The 24,429-nt window shown below is 46.8% G+C and overlaps 1 protein-coding gene across 2 annotated transcripts in view; it reads left to right on the top strand.

The window, feature by feature from the left end:
- Positions 1-24,429, top strand: part of rab5b (RAB5B, member RAS oncogene family) — a 100,315-nt gene that overhangs the window by 16,588 nt on the left and 59,298 nt on the right. The window contains exon 2 of one of the 2 annotated variants that reach the window (XM_038789023.1): positions 16,301-16,481. The exons of the other annotated variant lie outside the window; for it this stretch is intronic. The gene's annotated coding sequence lies outside the window, so the exon portion shown is untranslated. The remainder of the gene's footprint in view (positions 1-16,300; positions 16,482-24,429) is intronic. 2 annotated transcript variants of the gene reach the window in all.

Consider the following 24,429-nt stretch of genomic DNA (forward strand, 5'->3'; position numbering starts at 1 on the left):
ATTTGGGGAGAGGTTATAGCCTACAAGGCACGAAGAGAGGTCTGCCAGGCGACAATTGTGATTGATTCCATTCTAGAGGTCGACAGAAAATAGTCCGAGGCCCCAATTGTAGAGCTTCTGGCGGGGAGGAAAAAGCTACAGATGGTCTTTAATCCGCTATCCCCAGGAAAGCAGTGCACCAACTCCGCTAGACACGGACCTTCTGCGAACATGGGGAAAAAGCTGGCGCCTACTACCTTACCAACTGAGTAAGCAGGCAGTCACGAGGGAGGTAGCGCAGGTGAAGGATAGCAGAAGCGGACATCCATAAGAAATTCGCTCCAGCCTTGGCCCCACACCTACGGGACATGTTTGCAGACTCGCTAGCGAGGTGCACCCGCCTCCCATGCTATCACAGGCCACGATATCGCTGATACCCAAAAAAGACAAGGAATGTAGATCATACAGACCCATTTCACTGCTGAACGTAGATGTGAAGATACTCCCAAAGGTCTTGGCCAAGAGACTGGAGACTGCGTACCAGAGCTGGTCGCAGAGGACCAGAAGGGCTTTGCCAATGGTAGGCAGCTAACTGCGAACAACAGGCGGCTGCTGAATGTAATAATGACCCCTTCTGGGGAGAGAACACCAGAGGTGATCGGCTCCCTGGATGCAGAAAAGGCCTTCAAGAGAGTCGAATGGAAGTACTGGAGTGGTTTGTGCTGGGACAGGATTCACCTCGTGGGTGAAACTCTTGCACAACACCCTCAAGATGAGCATTCGGACCAACACCACCAGCTCTGAAGACTTTCAGCTGTATTTTACAGAATGGTGGTCAGTCGTATGGATTATAGTTGAGATGCCATAAAATAATTTTCTTTTCCATTTTCTCCAATATCCGAAAGGCATTTACTCAATTTGGGAGCGGGATTCTCCGTTTTGCCGGCGGCCCGGGGGTTTCCTGACTGTGGGGCCACCCACAATGGGAAATCCCATTGACTGGCTGGCGTAACAGAGCATCCTGCCGGCGGGTTGAGGCAGAAATGTGGCGCGGCGGGATAGGGTATCCTGCCCGAGGGATTTAGGAAATTATTTTTGAATAGTAGGATCACTTTATCACAGTATGCATTATTTTTGTGGACCCTTATTAATCCTGTTATGTTTCACCCTAACATCTTGTTCAGTAAATGACCTCATTATTTTAAGATTAACTTACCAAGCTTGCAAGTTATAGTCACGTGTGCTGCTCTAAATCCTTGCTTTTGGCCTTTGTAATTGTTTCTGGTCATTCATTTTGTTTTTTTCTCGTTATCCTCCATTGTGATCCATAAATGCTGAACAATTCCAAATGTGCCCGAAGAAGAGCTGTGTACTAACTTAGCACCCCAGTGGGGGAAATATGTGCTATTTTCCTGAGCTAGATAAACACAACTATTAACCAAAGTATTCAGTATCACTAAAGGGGGGAGGTGGAGGCTTGAATCAGGACCATTGGTCAAAGAGAGTATCAATATAATGACTTGTTAAACAGTAGGATTGTTCGTTGAATGATGGAATGGTGGTAGTCTTTGCAGTGTGCCAGTCCAAAATTATGTATGCCATGAGTTCCTTAACCACTTTTGTAAGTTGGGTTGGTGTAAGGAACAGGTTATTATCCTTTTCCCTGATTTACTGTAAACTGAAAGAATTAAACCTCGTTGACTGTGTTTCTTTGACAAATAAGTATACTGTTATGACACCCTGGGCTAGTGGGCAGTCAATTCCAGTCCCACTTGACCAGACTCACAACACAGGTGAAATTGTATTTTACATTAATACCTGTGGCTTTGGTTGAGTTAAATTGACTACAATCACCAATTTTGTAAAATTTAAACACAAGTGACCTTTTATTATGTGCAGTATAATCTCACAAACAGCATGGAAGGGAAAAGGTGGTGGAGAGGGAAGAAAAATAATATGAAAGGATATGATTCAGATGGAGGTCTTACAATTAGTTTTTTTCCCTCAAGGTTAGACCTTCATTTGGGAACCTCCTTTAACTTCAGTTTGTAATCTTAACTGCAGACTCATAGAGACATCAGACAACCAGCGGCAGAGAGAGGGAGAAAATACAGTTCCTCTTCCTTCGAGGGTCTCAAAGCTGCTGGCAGGTTCTTTCCAAACGGAAACGCCTGGCATGAACCAATTGCTGACTGTTGTCAGGTAGAACACTGTCCCTGGCTGACCCACTGGTAGCCAGTTAGCCAATCACACCGACTTCCTCCAAAACTGGTTCCTAAGATTTACTCAGTGTCGACTAGTTTGGTGCCTCCTCTCCAAAATACAAAACCTAGGAACACTGTCCTGGCAAGTACTCTTTGGCTTAAAGGCACTTACCGATTATGGGTCCATAGACCAAAAATAATAAAATTAAATAAATGGGAACAAAGGAAACAAATGGGAAGGACCTGCCAGGACCACTTAACTTTAAAGTTAAGTTTTATACATGTTATGGTTTCTCTAATAGTATTTACTATTACAAATGCAGGTTTAAAAACAAGAATTAATGCATTATCCCTCAAAATTAACCTCCGCCCCAATTGTTTTAAACAATTCCAAGCTCCTTTGGTCCCTAGTCTGATTTCTCAAAATATTATTGTTGAGTACAGAGTATGATTTCATGCATCAAATTAAATTTCTGCCATTAGTTGCATGTTTCTCTTGTCAGTTACAAAGCATTTGGTATTAATAATTCACAAATTTCATTAGAGGAGCGTTACTTTTTTTTATATTTTAAAGTTTTGCTGTCTTGTATTGTGTAATGCAATTTTATTCTTAGCCTGCCACTTGCTTCTGGCAGCAGATAGCACTGACAGCTGCAGCTGAGCACTGTATCAGAGATCAGCCAGCAATGTTTTACACTCTGGTTCCTGCTGTGGATTTCTCTCCTGGCCAGAACCTACACTTCTGGATATTGATCGACTAACCGGGATTTCTGAGGGTCCTGCAGCATGTGGAAAGCTGCTTTTTTAAATATTAGTTGCCTCAAGAGTGAGCTTTTTGAGATTTCACAGTTCTTTTTGAAGTGCTGTCATGTTATCTAAAATATCCCAAACAAACTAACCAAGTTTCATCCTAAATCGTCTTAAAAACAAATTGATTTGTATCAATTTTGTCGATATTATCCCCTCAGTCATTTTGTGCATTAAAAAAACTTTTATGTACAAAATAACTAATCAGATGCATGTATTGTCAAAAATAACAACTTTAATCACTATTTTACATGATATCTTTGCAGCATTTAAATAGTGCTGAATGGCCCTTTATGGGAGTTACTTCCATACTGCAGAGGCAGTATGGAAGTTACATAACTTTTCACTTTCACGGTGCTTATTGCATTGTAAACCCCACACAGTCATTAGCGCTATTTGAATGCTTCAAAGTGTTCTCATGCAAAACAGTATTTAAGATTATTATTTTGGGAAAGGTTTCTAATTGCAAACTAGAAGATTGAACCCCTTACAAGTTTCACCTTCTATTCCATGCCTTAAAAAATCTGCAGCCAATAATGTGATTTTAGGCAATATCATCACTATGATGACTTTTGTGCAGCACTTACAGTGCTGGAGAATGTTCTGCAATCAGCTGTATGAAAATTGGTCATACTTCCTGTCTGCATTCTTTTGTAAAGTGCAAATCCCCAGAGTTTTTGTGGTTAACCATTAAGAGCAAACAGTCAGACCTGCTTGAAAGTATTTGGTTGGTCACTCTGAAAGGATAGAGACTGACTTTCAGAAATGACAGTTTCATCTGTTGGAAGGATTTTGGATATTTTCATTATCATTTGCAATAGTGAGCGATCAAGTTGAACTGTGCTATAATAGCAGCTTTTAAATTGAAACATGTACCGTTCTCTGCATTCTGATCAGACTTTTTACTTGTCTGATTTTTAAAATGTTGGCCTCTTCAATTTGACGCATACTTGTGCGAGAAATTGGACCATTCTCAGTTTAGATGGCTCAGTGCAGAGTAAAAGTGCATTTCAGCTCCAACTCCAAACTACAAGCACTACTGCTTCCTGTACCGACCATCCCATATCCTCTTTACCAGTGATCAATTCATCCTACAAACTTGTAAAATGTATGGATAAAAGCAAATGACTGCGGATGTTGGAATCTGAAACCAAAAGAGAAAATGCTGGAAAATCTCAACCTGCTGAGATTTTCCAGCATTTCTCTCTTTGGGTTCCAAAATTCATGATTTATTTCACATACCTAAGGGAGACTTTCCGTCTGTCTGAGTAAATTTGAACTCCGTGTCCATCGTCGTACTGCTGGCCTTCTCCTAAGCCCCCTCCCCAATAGTCAAACTTTTAATCGATTGATCAATTTATGGTATTGAAACCTTTTATTTATATTTCAATGCATTAAGTCCACTTGGATATTGGATAAATTTAACTGTTTAACCTGTATTTCAATATTTTACATCTGAAAAAATAATGCAAGCACATATTTAGTATTAATAATCTTTATTAGTGTCACAAGTAGGCTTACATTAACACTGTAATGAAGTTACTGTGAAAATCCCTAAGTTGCCACACTACAGTGCCTGCTCAGGTACACTGAGAGAGAATTCATAATGTTCAATATGCCTAACAAGTACATCTTTCGGCACTTGTGGGAGAAAACCGGAGTACCTGGAAGAACCCCATGCAGACATGTGGAGAGCGTGCAGACTCCGCACAGACAGTGACCCAAGTCAGGAATCGAACCCGGGTCCCTGATGCGGTGAAGCAACAGTGCTAACCACTGTGTTACCGTACTATCCAAAGTCCATTTTGGTCACCTTCTTTGAAATTACTTATTTCATCTATAATTTTCAAATTTTAGTTTGATTTTAAGTGTGTATTGAACAAAAATTGGAAACCATGAATATAAATGAATTGGGCCGTTCAATATGTTATATTATGATTAATCAGTAGAACACTGCACTTATTGTGTCTCAGGAACATAAGAACTAGGAGCAGGATTAGGCCATCTGGCCTCTTGAGCCTGCTCCGCCATTCAATAAGATCATGGCTGATCTTTTTGTGGACTCAGCTCTACTTTACCTGTTTGCTCACCGTAACTTTAATTCCTTTACTGTTCAAAAATCTATCAACTTTTCCCTTCAAAACATTTAACGAGGTAGCCTCAACTGCTTCACTGGGCAGGGAATTCCACAGATTCACGACCGTTTGGGTGAAGTTCCTCCTCAACTCAGTCCTAAATCTGCGCCTCTTATTTTGAGGCTATGCCTCCTAGTTCTAGTTTCACCCACCAGTGGAAACAACTCCCTGCTTGTATCCTATCTATTCTCTTCAGAATTTTATGTGTTTCTACAAGATCACCCCATATTCTTCTAAATTCCAATGAGTATAGTACCAGTTTACATAGTCTCTCCTCATAAACTAATCCTCTCCACTCTGGAATCAACCTAGTGAATCTCCTCTGCACACCCTCCAGTGCCAGTCTATCCTTTCTCAAGTAAGGAGACCAGACTTAAATTGCACATTTTCTCAGATCTCGATTGATTAAATGTAAAGATTATAGTTAGGGCAGCACAGTGGCCTAGTGGTTAGCACAGCAGCTCACGGCGCTGAGATCCCAGGTTCGATCCCGGCTCTGGGTCACTGTCCTTGTGGAGCTTGCACATTCTCCCCGTGTCTGCGTGGGTTTCGCCCCCACAACCCAAAAATGTGCAGAGTAGTTGGATTGGCCACACTAAATTGCCCCTTAATTGGAAAAAATAATTGGGTAATCTAAATTTTAAAAAAAAATTACAGTTGCTTTTGGAAGGAGGGGCAGTTGAGTTGTAAGAACAGCAAGATAAAGAGACCTAAAAACGCACCTCGATTATTCTTGTAATTGGACAAAATAGTATGTGAAATAGAACAGAAACAAACATGGAGATGTTGCTGAAAACAGCGGGTCTGGTGGCCTGAAGTGCACATGTTTTAATGCACGAAGTATTACGGGTAAGGCAGATGAACTTAGAGCTTGGATTAGTACTTGGAACAATGATATTGTTGTCATTACAGAGACCTGGTTGAGGGAAGGACAGGATTGGCAGCTAAACGTTCCAGGATTTAGATGTTTCAGGCAGGATAGAGGGGGATGTAAAAGGAAAATCCCAAGGCTTTTTACACGTACATAAAAAGCAAGTGGGTAGCCAGGGAAAGGGTTGGCCCACTGAAGGATAGTCAAGGTAATCTATGTGTGGAGCCAGAGGAAATGGGCGAGGTACTAAATGAATACTTTGCATCAGTATTCACCAAAGAGAAGGAATTGGTGGATGTTGAGTCTGGAGAAGGGTGTGCAGATAGCCTGGGTCACATTGAGATCCAAAAAGACGAGGTGTTGGCCGTCTTGAAAAATATTAAGGTAGATAAGTCCCCAGGGCCGGATGGGATCTACCCCAGAATACTGAAGGAGGCTAGAGAGGAAATTGCTGAAGCCTTGACAGAAATCTTTGGATCCTCACTTGTCTTCAGGTGATGTCCCGGACGACTGGAGAATAGACAATGTTGTTCCTTCGTTTAAGAAGGGTAGCAGGGATAATCCAGGAAACTACAGGCCGGTGAGCCTTACGTCAGTGGTAGGGAAATTACTGGAGAGAATTCTTCGAGACAGGATCTACTCCCATTTGGAAGCAAATGGACATATTAGTGAGAGGCAGCATGGTTTTGTGAAGGGGAGGTCGTGTCTCACTAACTTGATAGAGTTTTTCGAAGAGGTCACAAAGATGATTGATGCAGGTAGGGCAGTGGATGTTGTCTATATGGACTTCAGTCAGGCCTTTGGCAAGGTCCCTCATGGTAGACTGGTACAAAAGGTGAAGTCACACGGGATCAGGGGTGAGCTGGCAAGGTGGATACAGAACTGGCTAGGTCATAGAAGGCAGAGAATAGCAATGGAAGGGTGCTTTTCTAATTGGAGGGCTGTGACTAGTGGTGTTCCGCAGGGATCAGTGCTGGGACCGTTGCTGTTCGTAGTATATATAAATGATTTGCAGGAAATTGTAACTGGTCTGATTAGTAAGTTTGCAGACGACACAAAGGTAGGTGGAATTGCGGATAACGAGGTCTGTCAGAGGTACAGCAGGATATAGATCGTTTGGAGACTTGGGCGGAGAGATGGCAGATGGAGTTTAATCCGGACAAATGTGAGGTAATGCATTTTGGAAGGTCTAATGCAGGTAGGGAATATACAGTGAATGGTAGCACCCTCAAGTGTATTGAAAGTCAGAGAGATCTAGGTGTACAGGTCCACAGGTCACTGAAAAGCGCAATACAGGGGGAGAAGGTAGTCAAGAAGGCATACGGCATGTTTGCCTCATTGGCTGGGGCATTGAGTATAAGAATCGGCAAGTCATGTTGCAGCGGTATAGAACCTTAGGTCACACTTGGAGTATAGTTTTCAATTCTGGTCGGCACACTACCAAAAGGATGTGGAGGTTTTAGAGAGGGTGCAGAAGAGATTTAACAGGATGTTGCCTGGTATGGAGGGCATTGGCCATGAGGAGCTGTTGAATAAACTCGGTTTGTTCTCACTGGAACGACGGAGGTTGAGGGGTGACCTGATATAGAAAAATATTTCCTATTGAAAATCATAGTGGTGAGTTGTCCCCAGTGGATTTGAGTCACTGGTGTGACACTGAGTCACACAAACCAGGAACGTTCCAGCTTCAACTGGTCTTCTGGAGATGGGCTCGGACCGAGTCACCATTTCTTCATTTCAAGTCATTGTCGAGAAGTGTACATTTTTTAATATAAATTTAGAGTACCCAATTCATTTTTTCCAATTAAGGGGCAATTTAGTGTGGCCAATCCACCTACCCTGCACATCTTTGGGTTGTGGGGGTGAAACCCACTCAAACACTGGGAGAATGTGCAAACTCCACACGGACAGTGACCCAGAGCCAGGATCGAACCTGGGACCTTGGCGCCGTGAGGCAGCAGGGCTAACCCACTGCGCCAGCGTGCTGCTCGTCAAGAAGTGTACATTTGTGACGGTTGGGCGTGTAGCAGCACTATGCTAACAACTTATGAACAATATCCCAAATTGGTATTTGACGAAGTGGTGAGAAATATTATAATCCAAAAATAGAATAAACAGAATTTACCCTTCGAAGGCGCAGACTTGTTTGTGATCAGGTCCTGTGATGCTCGCAGCTCCTGCATGGTCTATGGGACCCTTGCAAATGGTTAACTCAACATAAACCAATGATTAAGCCAGAAATTCTAATCCACATGGCTCCGTGGAGCAAGAGATAGTGTATGGCAAACAGTTTGGGAAGCTGCCCTGTTTTTGTTTTTATTCCTCAATGCTACCAGCTGCGTTTCAGAAGGCAAGCTGCTCTCGGGCTTCAGCTGCTTTTGGTATGGATTTTAAAATATAAAACATATCTAATTTTGCTAATGGCAAAATGATCGATGACATTGGAAAAATGTAAACAGAAATAAAATTGCAAATAGATACTGATAGATTAAGTGGATAGGCAAAACTGGAGTAAACTGATTTCAATACAGGCACATGGAAGGTCTTCCACTCTGAACCTAAAAAACATAGAGCTAGGAACTTTCTAAATGGTGAAAAGCTGGAAACAATGGAGGTCGTTGCGATCCTTGCCCAGGTTGTGGGTAGTTCTGGTTAGGGACCAATAATGCTTTGTTTAAAGAGGACAACTTTTGAGATTCATGATGCTTACTAAGTAAACAAAGCCACACATTGCCACTGGCTTCGAACAAACAATAATATACTTTATCATTCAAGTTCAGAAAAATTTACAGGTTGAGAACTTACATTATCGATCTTGTACTCTAGCATTCAGGGTAAGTATGAAGTGCATGTGAATTAATCAGCCTACTGAGATCAAACGCACCACATTACTGAATGAATGCCAAATGTGACCAAAGCAGATTCCTTCGATTTCTCAGCAACCCACCGTTAGCCACATTATAAGTGAACCAATCTCACTGAAACAACATCCCTCTCACAAAGTTTCCAATCTTCACCTTTGAAGGTCTAGTCTTGGAATTGTCTCCGAAAGTTACTCCAACCCGGGTGACTTCAATGACAGCCAACCTTGCAGGATTTCATTTTTGTCTGCCGAAATTGCATTTCCCTAGATTTCCGAGTGCACTTAAGCATCAACTTACAAGCACAATTTCAGATCTTTGGCCATGCCAAGCAGAACACCACTGGTTAGCTCATTCAAAGCTAACTGCATCTACATTCACCACTGTTGAAAATAGAAAATGTCCTAATCTCTCAAACAGGAAGTAGGAGGACAGCAGTCTCTAGAATGTGTACCTTAAAAAAAAATTTTTTTAACCTAATTCTTTTTACCCCAGTTGAGGGGCAATTTAGCGTGGCCAACTCACCTACCCTGCACATCTTTTTCGGTTGTGGGGTGACACCCATGCAGATACTGGAAGAATGTGCAAACTCCACATGGACAGTGACCCGGGGTCGGGATCGAACCCGGGTCCTTGGTGCCGTGAGGCAGCAGTACTTTTTTTATAATAAATAATTTTTATTGAAAATTTTTTGAAAAATATATATCAACAAAACAATACAATAATAACAATAATAATAAACACTCCCCGGCACCCGTAACAACGCATATAACAAACCCCCCACCTCCCCCAACCCCAATAAAGAACAGAATAAATTAACAATAAGCAAATCAACTTAACTTTCCAACTTAATGAATCCCGCCATGTCATTAATCCATGTCTCCACACTCGGAGGTCTCGCATCTTTCCACTGCAGCAAGATCCTCCGCTGGGCTAATAGGGATGCAAAGGCCAAGACATCGACCTCTTTTGCCACCTGCACTCCTGGCTCCACCCCAACCCCAAATATCGCGAGTCCCCAACCTGGCTTGACCCTGGATCCCACCACCCTCTACACCGTCCCCGCCACCCCCTTCCAGAACTCCTCTAGTGCCGGGCATGCCCAGAACATAAGGGCATGGTTCACTGGACTCCCCGGACACCTGACGCACCTGTCTTCGCCCCCAAAGAACCTACTCACCCTAGATCCGGACATGTGGACCCGGTGCAGCACCTTGAACTGGATGAGACTAAGCCTCGCACATGAAGAGGAGGAGTTAACCAGGGTGTCCGCCCATGTCTCCCCCCCCCCCCAATCTGCTCCTCCAGCTCCACCTCCCACTTAGCCTTCAGCTCCTCTACCGACGCCTCCCCCACCTCCTGCATTACCTGATAGATGTCAGACACCTTCCCATCCCCAACCCACACCCCCGAAAGCACCTTATCCCTTACCCCCCGCGGGGGCAACAAAGGGAACCCCTCCACCTGTCGCCTAGCAAACGCCTTGACCTGAAGGTACCTGAACATATTCCCCGGGGGGAGCTCAAACTTCTCCTCCAGTTCACCAAGGCTCGCGAACCTCCCGCCAATAAACAGGTCTCCCAACTTCCTAATGCCTGCCCTGTGCCACCCCAGGAACCCGCCATCCATGTTCCCTGGGACAAACCGGTGGTTCCCCGCAGCGGGGCCTCCACCGAGCCTCCCACTTCCCCCCTGTGTCGCCTCCGCTGCCCCCAAATTTTGAGGGTGGCCGCCACCACCGGGCTCATGGTGTACCTCGTTGGAGGGAGCGGCAACGGAGCCGTTACCAGTGCCTTCAGGCTCGTGCCTCCGCAGGACGCCATCTCCATCCTTTTCCATGCTGCCCACTCCCCCTCCATTACCTACTTGCGTACCATCGAGACATTAGCTGCCCAATAGTACCCAGAGAGGTTGGGCAGCACCAGCCCCCCTCTATCCCTGCCCTCTCCAAAAAGACCCTCCTTACCCTCGGAGTCCCATGCGCCCAAACAAATCCCAGAATGCTGCTGTTCACCCTCCTAAAAAAGGCCCTCGGAACGAAAATGGGGAAGCACTGAAACAAAAACAAAAACCTCGGGAGCACCGTCATTTTAACGGACTGTACTCTACCCGCCAACGACAATGGCAGCATGTCCCACCTTTTAAATTCCTCCTCTATCTGCTCCACCAACCTAGTAAAATTGAGCTTGTGCAGAGCCCCCCAGGTACCTAAAACTCCTCACTGCCCTCTTTAGTGGGAGCCTACCAATCCCCTCCTCCTGATCTCCCGGGTGCACGCCAAACAGCTCACTCTTGCCCAGGTTCAATTTATATCCCGAGAAACTCCCGAACTCAGCAAGAATCTCCATCACCTCCGGCATTCCCCCCACCGGGTCTGCTACACACAACAGCAAGTCATCCGCATACAGCGACACTTGGTGCCCCCCCCCCCCCCCCCCCCCCCCCCGCACCAAACCCCTCCACCTCCTCGACTCCCTGAGAGCCATGGCAAGAGGCTCTATTGCCAGCGCCAAAAGCAAGGGGGACAGCGGGCACCCCTGCCTCGTCCCACGGTGGAGACTGAAGTACTCGGACCTCCTCCCATTTGTCGCTACACTCGCCATCGGGGCCTCGTACAGCAACCTCACCCATTTAATAAACCCCACCCCAAACCCGAACCTTTCCAACACCTCCCACAAGTACCCCCACTCAACCCTGTCAAAGGCCTTCTCCGCATCCAATGCCACCACTATCTCCGCCTCCCCTTCTACCGCCGGCATCATTATCACATTTAGCAGCCTTCGCACGTTAGTGTTCAGCTGCCTCCCCTTCACAAAATCCGTCTGATCTTCATGTACCACCCCCGGCACACAGTCCTCTATTCTAGTGGCCAAGATCTTCACCAGGAACTTGGCGTCTACATTCAGCAGTGAAATCGGCCTGTATGAACCGCACTGCAAGGGGTCCTTATCACGCTTCAGGATCAGGGAGATTAGTGCCCGAGACATCGTCGTGGGCAGAACACCCCCCTCCCATGCCTCGTTAAAGGTCCTGACCAACAGGGGGCCCAGCAGGTCCGCATATTTCTTATAAAATTCAACCGGGAACCCATCCGGTCCCGGCGCCTTCCCCGACTGCATGTGGCCAATCCCACTGACCAGCTCCTCCAACTCGATCAGCGCCCCCAGTCCCTCCACCTGCTCCTCCTGCACCCTTGGAAATCGGAGCCTGTCCAAAAAATTCTCCATTCCCCCTCCCACCGCCGGCGGCTCCGACCGGTACAGTTCCCGATAGAAGTCCCTAAAGACCTCATTGACCTCTACCCCCTGCCGCACCACATTCCCATCTCTATCCTTCACTCCACTAATCTCTCTAGCCACGTCCCGCTTACGCAGCTGATGCGCCAGCTTCCTGCTCGCCTTCTCTCCATACTCATAGACCGCTCCCTGCGCCTTCCTCCACTGTGTCTCCGCCTTTCTGATGGTCAATAAATCAAACATGGCATGCAAGCTACGCCGTTCCCCCAGCAATCCCTCCTCCGGGGCCTCCGTGTACCTCCTATCCACACTCAACAGCTCCTCCACCAGTCTCTCCCTCTCCCTCCTCTTTCCCCCCCCTCTCCCTATGGGCTCAGATGGAGATCAGCTCCCCCCAATCACTGCCTTCAGAGCCTTCCACACCATCCCCACCTGGACCTCCCCAGTATCATTGACCTCGAGGTACCTCTCGATACATCCTCGAACCCTCCTACACACCTCCTCATCAGCCAACAACCCCACGTCCAAACGCCAAAGCGGGCGCTGGTCCCGCGCCTCCCCCATCTCCAGATCCACCCAATGCGGAGCATGGTCCGGAATCGCGATAGCCGAATATTCGGCCTCCTCCACCCTCTGGACCAGTCCCCTGCTCAGAACAAAGAAATCAATGCGGGAATAAACCCTGTGCACATGGGAGAAAAAGGAGTACTCCTGAGCCCTCGGCCTCCCGAACCTCCAGGGGTCCACTCCTCCCATCTGGTCCATAAACCCCCTCAATACCTTGGCCGCCGCTGGCCTCCTGCCTGTCCTTGAACTAGAACGATCCAGTAGGGGATCCAGCACCGTATTGAAGTCCCCCCCCCCCCCCCCCCCCCATGATCAAGCCTCCCATGATCAAGCCCTCCACCTCCAGGCCAGGAATGCGGCCCAACATACACCTCATGAAACCAGCATCATCCCAATTTGGGGCGTACACATTAACCAACACCACCCTCTCCCCCTGCAGCTTACCGCTCACCATCACATATCTGCCGCCACTATCAGCCACAACCTCAGACGCCTCAAACGCCACCCTCTTCCCCACCAGGATCGCCACCCCCCCGGTTCTTCGAGTCGAGCCCTGAGTGGAAAATCTGCCCACCCACCCTTTCCTCAGACGGACCTGGTCCGCCACCTTCAGGTGGATCTCCTGGAGCATGGCCACGTCCGCTTTCAGCCCCTTCAGATGCGAAAACACCCGGGCCCGCTTAACCGGCCCATTCAACCCCCTCACGTTCCACGTAATCAGCCGGATCAGGAGGCCCCCCCCCCCCCCCCCCCCCCCCGTCGACTAGCCATAACCCATCGACTGCTCGCCCCTGGCCATCACCCATTCGGCCCGTTTCTCACGGCGATAAAACCTCACCCCGACCCCCCCGAACTCCTCCCTGGCCAGTCCAGCAGCAACCCAGTATTCCCCCCCCCCCCCCCCCCCCCCCCCCGGCTAGGACCCTTCCTAGTCGCGACTCTCCCTCTACTGTACTCCCGTGAGCCAGCTGACTTCTGCTGACCCCGGCAGCTCCCGCTCTAACTCTGACCCCTCCCGATATGAGGTCCCCCCTCCTCCCCTGCATCAGCTCCTGGGCATCGCTTCAGTGCGGGAAACCCGGTCTAATAGCTACGCCACTCGCCACCAGCTCCACCCCCTCGTCCCGCAGCGCGGGAAACCAGAGAAAAGCCCGCGCTTTCACACTGCCTCACCCCACCAACGCAGCTCCTAAACCGCAGTCCCAACCCAACCACCAACTCCATACAAAGACAGTACCCCCCTTAGAACACGAAACCATAACCCACATCGTCCGAAAGCGAGAGAAAAAACAAAAACAAACAGAATAACCCGCTACAGCATAAACAATGATACATGAATAGAATAGAAAAACTCCCACAGCCCCCAATCTCTAGTTCAAGTCCAGCTTTTCAGCCTGCACAAAGGCCCACGCTTCCTCCGGGGACTCAAAGTAGTGATGCCGGTCCTTGTAGGTGACCCACAGGCAGCAACATGCCGAACTTCACCTGCTTTCCATGGAGCACCGCCTTCGTCCGGTTAAACCCGGCTCTCCGCTTGGCCACCTCCGCACTCCAGTCCTGGTAGATACGCACTGCCGAATTCTCCCACTTACTGCTCCTCACCTTCTTGGCCCATCGGAGAACACACTCCGGGTCGCTGAACCGCACCAGCACCGCCCGCGGGGGTTCATTCGCCTTAGGCCGCTTGACCAGCATTCTATGGGCCCTCTCCAGCTCCAAGGGCAGATGGAAGGATCCTGCCCCCACCAGCGAGTTCAACATCACGGCTACATAGGCCGGCAGGTCCGACCCCTCCAGCCCCTCTTAACACAGCTGATTTCGGGGAACATATTTCGGGGAACATCTCAAGTGTGAGCAGAATCACTTTCAGAGAATGGTAGGCTGAACACCCTCCATTCTGTGCTGTAGGGTTCCAATTTTGATCTTCAATCGACTTCCTGAAATGGTGATGGAAGCAGATTTAATCATTATTATTTTGTTTTGAAGTCCCCCATATGACTGGGTGGTGCAGTGGTTAGCAATGCTTCCTCACGGCACCGAGGACACAGTTTCGATCCCGGCCTCGGGTCACTGTCGTGTTGAGTTTTCACATTCTCCCCATGTCTGCGTGGGTCTTACTCTTACAACCAAAAGATGTGCAGGTAGGTGAATTGGCAATGCTAAATTGCTTACCCCGTTCTGTAGATAAACATTTTATGAACAGCAAGATCCTGCAAGCAACAGGTGGGATATAGGAGGAAGTAAACTAACCTTTCTCACCCGTCTTGACCTATCTGCCGCCTTTGGCAGAGTTGATCACACCACCCTCCTCCATTCCATTTCCATTATCATCCGTTGCCTGGCTCCATTCTCACCTAGCCAAAAGACCACCTGAGGCAGAGAATTCCGAAGATTCCCAACCCTCTGAGTGAAGACGTTTCTCTTCATCCCAGTCTTCAATGATTTGTTCTCTTTTTCCTGAGACTGTGCCCTCATGTTCTTGCTTTCCCTGCCAGGGGAAAGAACCTCTGTGCCTACTCCTTTCAGGCACCTTCAGAATTGTGCATGTTTCAATGAGATCACCTCTCGCTCTTCTAAATTCCAGTAAGTTTGGCCCAGGTACATCAAAGGACAACCCTTTCCTCCCAGGAACCAATCTAGTGACCCTTTGTTGTCCCATGTCTAATTCATATATATCCCTTTTTTATTTTCTATTTTTTTTATAAATTGAGATTCATTTTTTCCAATTAAGCGACAATTTAGCGTGGCCAATCCACCTACCCTGTACATCTTTGGGTTGTGGGGGTGAAACCCACGCAAACATGGGGGGGAATGTGCAAACTGCACATGGACGGTGAACCAGGGTCAGGTCGAACCTGGGACTTGGCGCCATGAAGCAGCAATGCTAACCATTGCGCTACTGTGCTGCCTCATATATATCTTTCCTTAAAATTTTAGCTTTAAATTGAGGGGAGCTAGATATAGGACAGATGTCAGAGGTAGGTTCTTTACTCAGAGAGTAGTAGGGGCGTGGAATGCCCTGCCTGCAACAGTGGTGGACTCGCCAACATTAAGGGCATTCAAATGGTCATTGGATAAACATATGGATGATAAGGGAATAGTGTAGATGGGCTTTAGATTGATTTCACAGGTCGGCGTAACATCGAGGGCTGAAGGGCCCGTACTGCGCTGTAATGTTCTAATGTTCCTTAAATATGGAGATGAAAACTGCACCCGGTGCCATAGATGTGGTCTCATCGATGCCCTATACTTTGTAACACGAGTTCATTTCCCTTATATTGCAGTCTCAGGCTGATTGAAGCTTACGAGCAAAAACATAAGAAATGGGAAAAAAAATTCTCACCAGCCGTTTCAAAAATTAACTATAGATTTAGTTGTTTGAAAATTATAAAAAATAGAAAAGCCAAAGATTAGAATAATCTTGTCACTTAAGCTGGAAGCAGCTGCAGACAATCTAAGGGTATTGTTGTTTGACCAGGAATGTGACCACTTGAAATTTTTTGGCGAATGAGTAGACTATTTTGTGGTGATTGAATGGATAGCCTAATTTCTCCCTTTAGTTGACTGGATAATGATTATTATGCTTTTAATTTAACTTTTTGCGGCAAATCCCATCCCCACTGTATCTTTACCTGCCTAGGACCTAAGTAAAGAATAGTTGAGACCTGAGGCGCAAATGGAGAGCCCTTGCCACTGTATGCCAGCTTACTGGAACGTACTGCGCACCACCATGTGATTCTCCAAAGACGGATTGAATGCAGATGCTATCAAACTGAGACTCAGGATATAAACCAACAGACATTTTATTCAACATAGAACAGGTAAATGAATGGCATTTAATATAAAATGGTGATTGCTGTAAATTTTGCTACTTTTCACAGTGCGCTGTATAAAGATAATAAAACCAATTCACCTGAGCGATGTTTCAACATACATTTTTACCGTAAACTCATGACATACCACTGACAGTCAATTCTAGCTACCCTTTCAGCTGGCTACACACTGGATCATCCTGTAAGATAAACTCAATCTTTTCAGGAATTCTCTCCCTGAACTGTTCACTTCTCTACCTCTTTCACCATATTTAAGTCACTCCTTAAAACCTACCTCTTTGGCCAAGCTTTTGATAACCTAGCATTTCCTTTTGTGGCTTGGTATCAAATTTTGTTAACATGCCTGTGAAAGTGCCTTGGGACAATCTACTACCTGCATCAATCGTCTTTGTGACCTCTTTTGAAAAACTCTCAAGTTAGTGAGACATGACCTCCCCTTCATGGTTTTGTGAAGGGGAGGTCGTGTCTCCATAACTTGATAAGAGTTTTTCGAAGAGGTCACAAAGATGATTGATGCAGGTAGGACAGTGGATGTTGTCTATATGGACTTCAGTAAAGCCTTTGGTAAGGTCCCTCATGGTAGACTGGTACAAAAGGTGAAGTCACACAAGATCAGGGGTGAGCTGGCAAGGTGGATACAGAACTGGCTAGGTCATAGAAGGCAGAGAGTAGCAATGGAAGGGTGCTTTTCTAATTGGAGGGCTGTGACTAGTGGTGTTCTGCAGGGATCAGTGCTGGGACCTTTGCTGTTCGTAGTATATATAAATGATTTGCAGGAAAATGTAACTGGTCTGATTAGTAAGTTTGCAGACGACACAAAGGTAGTATTGAAAGTCAGAGAGATCTAGGTGTACAGGTCCACAGGTCACTGAAAGGGGCAACACAGGTGGAGAAGGTAGTCAAGAAGGCATACGGCATGCTCGCCTTCATTGGCCGGGGCATTGAGTATAAGAATTGGCAAGTCATGTTGCAGCTGTATAGAACCTTAGTTAGGCCACAGTTGGAGTATAGTGTTCAATTCTGGTTGCCACACTACCAGAAGGATGTGGAAGCTTTAGACAGGGGGCAGAAGCGATTTACCAGGATGTTGCCTGGTATGGAGGGCATTAGCTATGAGGAGCGGTTGAATAAACACGCTTTGTTCTCACTGGAAAGACGGAGGTTGAGGGGCGACCTGACAGAGGTCTACAAAATTATGAGGGGCATAGACACGGTGGATTGTCAGAGGCTTTTCCCCAGGGTAGAGGGGTCAATTACTAGGGGGCATAGGTTTAAGGTGCGAGGGGTAAGGTTTAGAGGAGATGTACGAGGCAAGTTTGTTACACAGAGGGTAGTGGGTGCCTGGCACTCGCTGCCGGAGGAGGTGGTGGAAGCAGGGACATAGTGACATTTAAGGGGCATCCTGACAAATACATGAATAGAGGGATACGGACCCAGGAAGTGTAGAAATTGTAGTTTAGTCGGGCAGCATGGTCGGCACGGGCTTGGAGGCCAAAGGCCTGTTCCTGTGCTGTACTTTTCTTTGTTCTTTGTACTAATAAAACCAGATTATTTTGAAAGTGTACTTAAATAAAACTCTTTCACAAAATCTGCATTCCACTTACTTTTATCAGATGAATACTTATTCTTTGTTGTGTAGAGTAAAACTAATGCAACGCAATGGCTGAAACTTCAATCTAAATTAGTATATTAAAACCAACTTTATTTCAGCAGGAACTAATCTGATAAATATCGCCGAGTCAGTACCAATTCAGATATCTATCTGGGTTCGATTTCCACATACAGTGGTAGCCACCAGATTGAGCATATTGAGGATTTCTAGGACTATGCATGTTTTGCTTGCTCTCCGTGATCTGACTGAAATGTAAATGTTTATTTTCCAAAAATATAGCTGGCAATAACTGAATTTTAGTCCTCTGCATGTATTGTAACTAGGAATAAAGAATTAGAATCAACTTTCTAATACAGAACAAAACTTTTTGTCTCAAAGACACTCTTAGGGTTGTGGATGCACACCAGGCTAAGAACCAGAAAGTGTGTCACAGATTAAAAACACATGGCATGATGGCATAGACCACAAGTGCTTCAATTGTAACAAAATATAGTATAAGTGATTGCAGATCAAAGTGTGCAGTTCTATACCGAATGGAAAAATAAATACAATATAAATATATGACTGCAAAGTGCACAGTGTTAACTGAACGATGTTTTTTGTCCATTCTTAGTTAAAAATGGACTACTGAAGGATTATGTAATACTAATTGTACTTTTAATGTTAGGTGCATGACAAATCAATTCTTGGGGATTTAGCCTGGTCTTACTCCATTGTTTAAGCTCTGACTAACTGCTACTTATAGTCAAGGATAATTTGAACACGGTATCTATATACTCCTCACATAAAGGTTCTGCTGGAGAATTATTTGAATGACGGGAGCATGATTAATTTAGTTAAGGAGCAGAAAGCATTAATAGTAACTGAAAGTCAGGTTATGGTCTGAAATTGCAGTAATACATTTCACTAATTTTACACATGCAAGCCAATATTAAAACACCAGATGGACCAACTTAAAACTGAACTTCAGATTCTAATTTGCAAAATTCCCTGAGAAAATAGAATTTCAAGTGACCACGGGCAGCTTTAAATTATGTGTTAATTTTATTTCTGGCCAAAACGAACAAAAGATCTTGCATTTATATCCCGTCTTTCACAACATCAGAATGTTCCAAAGTACTTTATAATCTATACAGCAATCATAAAAAGACATGCAATGTAAGCAATGCTTCACCTAGGCAGCCAACTAACATATAACACACAATTGCTCTCATTATCCTTCTCCAACACCTCTCTTTGGTCCTTCAACTGGAACTGTCTTTGATTACTTCTATTGATATCTATCCAATTGTAGCTGGAGAATCATCTGCCGTTACCGTTACTGTTCCTGTTACCACATCATTACCTTGCAGTGTCCCAAGGATCTGTCCTTATCCCCTCCTATTTCTTGTCTTTATGTTACCCCGCGCAACAATTCCAAAGCAACGTTAGATGGCCAACTCTATCTGACTCACCATCTTCTCAGTCTCTATGACTGCCTTTTAATTTATCCTGCCTTTTGACATCTCCTCCTGAAGGAGCAAACAATTCATGTAATTAATTATTGAGAAGACCAAAATCCTTGACCTCTCTGTCACAAACTCCATCCTTTCGCCACTGACTCCGTCCTTTTTGCTGGTCACATTCAGAGGATAAAACAGACCATTGGCAACCGTGACATTCTGTTTGACAATGAGGTGAACTCCAACCACATATGAATAATGTACCAGCAGTTCTAGTGAGGAACGGAAGGAAATTAGTATTACAAGAGAAATGGTTATCGGGAAATTAAAGGGATTGAAGGCAGATAAATCTACAGGGCCTGCTAATCCTCATCCCAGAGTACCTGCCTGCGACCCAAGACCCCCGAAATGGCGGAGACCCTCCTTGCGCATCCCAAGGTATTTCCGTACTCGCTGAACGACGGGACCCGACCAGATCGCAATCCATGCCCCCCTAGCAACCCCAAGACTTCAACCAGTGCCCGAGACCCTGTAGATGCGACCACCTACCTTTCACAAAGTTAGACTTCTCTTATCAAATCCTGGGACCATTCAGCCGCTGACCGAGGAAGCGGGGGAAACGCGGCGGTCTGCATGCGAGACTGAAGCAACGCGGTTTCAAGGCTCCCCTCCCCAGCATGCTTCAGGCAAACGTCCAAGCGATCGAAAACATCTGGATGAACTTAACACCGCGTCATCAGGCAAAGCAAAGGTGGAGGGGTTTGCCTCCTCATCAACTCGTCCTGGTGCTGGATGTGGTGACCCTAGCGACCTACTGCTCCCTTGAATACCTGACGTGAAGTGCCGGCCATACTATCTTCCACGTGAGTTCACTTCAGCCATTATCACAGCGGTTTACATCCCACCCCAGGCAGGAATGAAGAAGGCACTGAAAGAACTGTACGCAGTTATAAACAACAATCAAACAGTACACATGGAGGTCTTGTTCATCGTGGCCGGGGACTTCAACAAGGCCAATCTCAAAGAGTGTACTGCCAAAATTCCACCAGCACATCTCGTGCCCCATCAGGGGCGCCTACTCAAAAATCAAGGGCGCCTACCGTTCCATTCCCCGATCGCACTTTGGAAAATCAGACCATAAGACAGTGCTCCTTCTCCTGGCATACAAGCAGAAACTTAAGCGGGAGAATTTGGCTAAGAAGGTCATGCAGTGCTAGTCCAAGGAAACAGAAGAGCTCCTACGTGACTGCTTGGAAACAGTCCATATTTAAGAACTCAGCGACCAACGTATGCCACCACCGTCACAGACTTCATCAGCAAATGTGTGGACGACTGTGTACCAAAGAAAGCAGTATGTATGTTCCCCAACTGGAAATCATGACTTAATCGGATTGGCTCCTGAAGGACAGGTCTGAGGCGTTCAAGTCAGGCGACCCTGACCTATACAAGAAATCCAGGTACGAACTCTGCAAAGCCATCCGGGATGCCAAGAAAGAATATCAAACCAGGCTAGAATTACAGACTCTCATCGGTTGTGGCAAGGCCCAAATAACATAATGGCCTACGAACCGAAGTCGAACGGTATCTCCAGCAGCAGCGCACCCCTCCCCGATGAACTCCATGCATTCTATGCTTGGTTTGAGCAGGAAACCATTGATCCGCTGTTGAGTGCCCCAGCAGCCCAAAACACACCCATACCCACCGTCACAGCTTCCAAAGTGAGACCGGCCTTCCTGAAAGTGAACCCTTGGAAGGCGACAGGTCTGGGTGGGATCCCTGGTCTGCACTCAGAGCCTGCGCAGACCAGCTGGCAGAAGTGTTCGCGAACATCTTTAACCTGTCTCTACTCCGCTCTGAAGTCCACCTGCTTCAAGAAGACCACCATCATACCGGTGCCAAAGAAGAACCAGGCAACTTGCCTCAGTGCCTGGCCCTGACATCAATCGTAGTGAAGTGCTTAGCAAGGTTGGTCATGAAGCGCATCAACTCCATACTCCCAGAATGCTTAGATCCATTGCAATTCGCATACCGCCGTAACCGGTCCACAGCAGACGCCATCTCCTGGCCCTACACTCATCCCCAGAGCATCTCTACAACAAGGACTCCTACATCAGACTCCTATTTATTAACTCCGCCTTCAATACCATAATCCCAGCCAAACTTGTATCAAAGCTCCAAAATCTAGGACTTGGTTCCTCACTATGCAACTGGACCTTCAACTTTCTGATCCACAGACCACAAACAGTAAGAATAAACACAGTAAGAATAAACAACAACACCTCCTCCACAATAGTCCTCAATACTGGGGCCCAACAAGGCTATGTACTTCGCCCCCTACTGTACTCCCTGTACATACACGACTGGGTGGCAAAATGTGGTTCCAACTCCATCGACGGGTTTGCTGACAACACAACCATAGTGGGTCAGATCGTGAATAACGACGAGTCATGAGATAGAGAAGCTGGTGGAGTGGTGCAACAACAACAATCTATCATTGACTTCAGGAAATAAAGCACTGTACACATCCCTGTCTGCATCAATGGGGCTGAGATGGCGTTGGTTAACAGCTTCAAATTCCTTGGGGTGTGCATCACCAAAAATCTGTCCTGGTTCACTTATTTCGACGTTACCACCAAGAAAGCACAACAGCGCCTATACTTCCTCAGGAAACGATGGAAATTTGGCATGTCCACACTGACACTTACCAACTTTTACAGATGTATCGTAGAAAGCATCCTATCTGGCTGCATCACAGCCTGGTATGGCAACTGCTTAGCCCAAGGCTGCAAGAAACTCAACACAGCCCAGTCCATCACACGAACCTGCCTCCCATCCATTGACTCCATCTACACCTCCCTCTGTCTGGGAAAGCCGGGCAGCATAATCAAAAACCCCTCCCACACGGCTTACTCACTCTTCCACATCTTCCATTGGACAGGAGATACAAAAGTCTGAGAACACGCATGAACAGATTTAAAAACAGCTTCTTCCCCGCTGTTCCCAGACTCCTAAACAGCCCTCTTATGGACTGACCTGATTAATACTACACTCCTGTATGCTTCACCCGATGCCTTCATCTATGCATTTACATTGTGTACCTTGTGTTGGCCTATTCTGTGCTTTCTTTTTATTTTATTTTATTTTCATGTACTAAATGATCGAATGTGGATGCAAAAGTATTGGCGAAGGTACTGATGGGTAGGCTGGAGGAGTACCTCCCGAAGGTGATAGGTGAAGATCAGGCGGGGTTCGTGAGAGGGAGGCAGCTCTTTTCGAACGTTAGAAGGGTATTTAACGTCAATTGGCACCGGCAGAGGGGAAGGAAACAGAGGTGGTTGTGGCTTTGGATGCTGAGAAGGCATTTGACCAGGTAGAATGGGGGTACTTGGTGGCAGTTCTGGAGCGGCTTGGGATTGGACCAAGATTTGTGAACTGGGTAAAGCTACTATATAAGGAGCCGAGGGCGAGTGTCCGCACAAACAGCAGCAGCTCAAGATACTTTTCTCTCCACCGTGGGACTAGGCAGGGATGTCCTATGTCCCCCACCCCCGCTGTTTGCACTTGCGATTGAGCCGTTGGCCATTGCATTAAGAAGTTTGTGGGTATGGAAAGGAATAGTACGGGGGGGGTGGATCGGGATCGAGCATAGGGTGTCCTTATATGCCGATGACTTGCTGTTATACGTATTGGAACCGAGTGTGTCGATGGGGGGGAATATTGGAGCTGCTTCGAGTGTTTGGGTCTTTCACGGGGTACAAACTAAATCTAGACAAGAGTGAGTATTTTGTGGTGTCTCGGGCAGGGTAGGGGGCTGCCATTCCGTAGGGCAGGGACTCACTTTAGGTACTTGGGGGTGCAGGTTGCTCGGGAGTGGGGGGGAGGGGGCTCCACAGGTACAACATGTCTAGTTTGGTGGGGAGAGTGAAAGCTGATCAGGCAAGGGGGGATGGTCTCCCTCTGTCACTGGCGGGTCGGGTACAGGCGGTTAAAATGAACGCGTTGCCGAGATTTCTGTTTAATTTTCAATGCCTGCCGATTTTCCTGCCAAAGGCTTTTTTCCGAGAGATTGAGGGAAGGATTACTTCATTCATATGGGGAGGGAAGGTGGCCAGAGTTAGAAAGGTGCTGCTACAGAGGGGAAGGCAGGCAGGGGGTTTGGGTCTTCCGAACCTGATGTATTACTACTGGGCGGCGAATTTGGAGAAGGTGCGGTGCTGGGTCAGAGGAGTTGATTCCCAGTGGGTCAGAATGGAGGAGAGTTTGTGCAGGGGGTCTGGATTGAAAGCACTAGCAACAGTGCCGCTCCCAATGGCCCCGGGGAAATACCCGGGGAGTCCGGTAAGAATAGCTTTATTGAGAATTTGGAAGCAGTTTTGCCAACACTTCGGGTTGGGGGCAGCGTCAAGCGAAATGCTGATTCGGGGGAACCACAGATTTGAGCCAGGAAGGTGGGATGGAAATTTTGGGAAATGGGAGAAGAAGGGGATTAAGACACTAAAAGATTTGTTTCTTAGGGGTTGGTTTCCAGGATTGAAGAAGCTGGAAGCGAAGTATGGGCTGGAGCAGGGGGAAATGTTTAGACACATGCAGGTTCGAGATTTTGCCAGAAAGGAGATACAGAGCTTCCCAGTGGAGCCGGCCTCCACATTGCTGGAGGAGGTGCTGACGACAGGGGGACTGGAGAAGGGGGCAGTGTCTGTAGTTTACGGAGCTGTTTTGGAAGAGGAGAAGGCACCACTGGAAAGGATCAAAGCGAAGTGGGAGGAAGAACTGGGAGAGGATATGGAGGAGGGGGTCTGGTGTGAGGTGCTCCGGAGAGTAATGCCTCCACCTCGTGCGCGAGGTTGGGGCTGATACAGCTGAAGATTGTATACAGAGCACA

This window comes from Scyliorhinus canicula, chromosome 2 (assembly GCF_902713615.1).
Source record: "Scyliorhinus canicula chromosome 2, sScyCan1.1, whole genome shotgun sequence".
NCBI classification, from domain to species: domain Eukaryota; kingdom Metazoa; phylum Chordata; class Chondrichthyes; order Carcharhiniformes; family Scyliorhinidae; genus Scyliorhinus; species Scyliorhinus canicula.